Source organism: Penaeus monodon, chromosome 23, assembly GCF_015228065.2.
Source record: "Penaeus monodon isolate SGIC_2016 chromosome 23, NSTDA_Pmon_1, whole genome shotgun sequence".
NCBI classification, from domain to species: Eukaryota; Metazoa; Arthropoda; class Malacostraca; order Decapoda; family Penaeidae; genus Penaeus; species Penaeus monodon.
Window position 1 is genome coordinate 10,911,817 of NC_051408.1, and position 320 is coordinate 10,912,136.

Below are 320 nucleotides of genomic sequence, written 5' to 3' on the forward strand. Positions count from 1 at the left end.
AAACGATAACTCGCACCTTTTGTTCATTCAGTTGACTATTGAACATTTTTCCGAATACAAAGCGCCACAAAAGAGTTAAAAAGCCCGTTTGATACGCAAAACAGCGACGAGTTTCAGTTGCTTGGCTCTTTGCTTGCAATTGTAGACGAAGTCTGGCCCGTTTTGTCTGCAACCTTGCACTAAAGGCGACGTTGGGAAGCATTTGGAGATTACAAGAGACAAAGGGCGATTTTTCTTTCATCGAATTCTCTTCGTCCCCGAGATAAAAAGGATCGAGAAGCTTAGGACAAAGAAAATGATAAAGAAATTGCAAGGAGAAA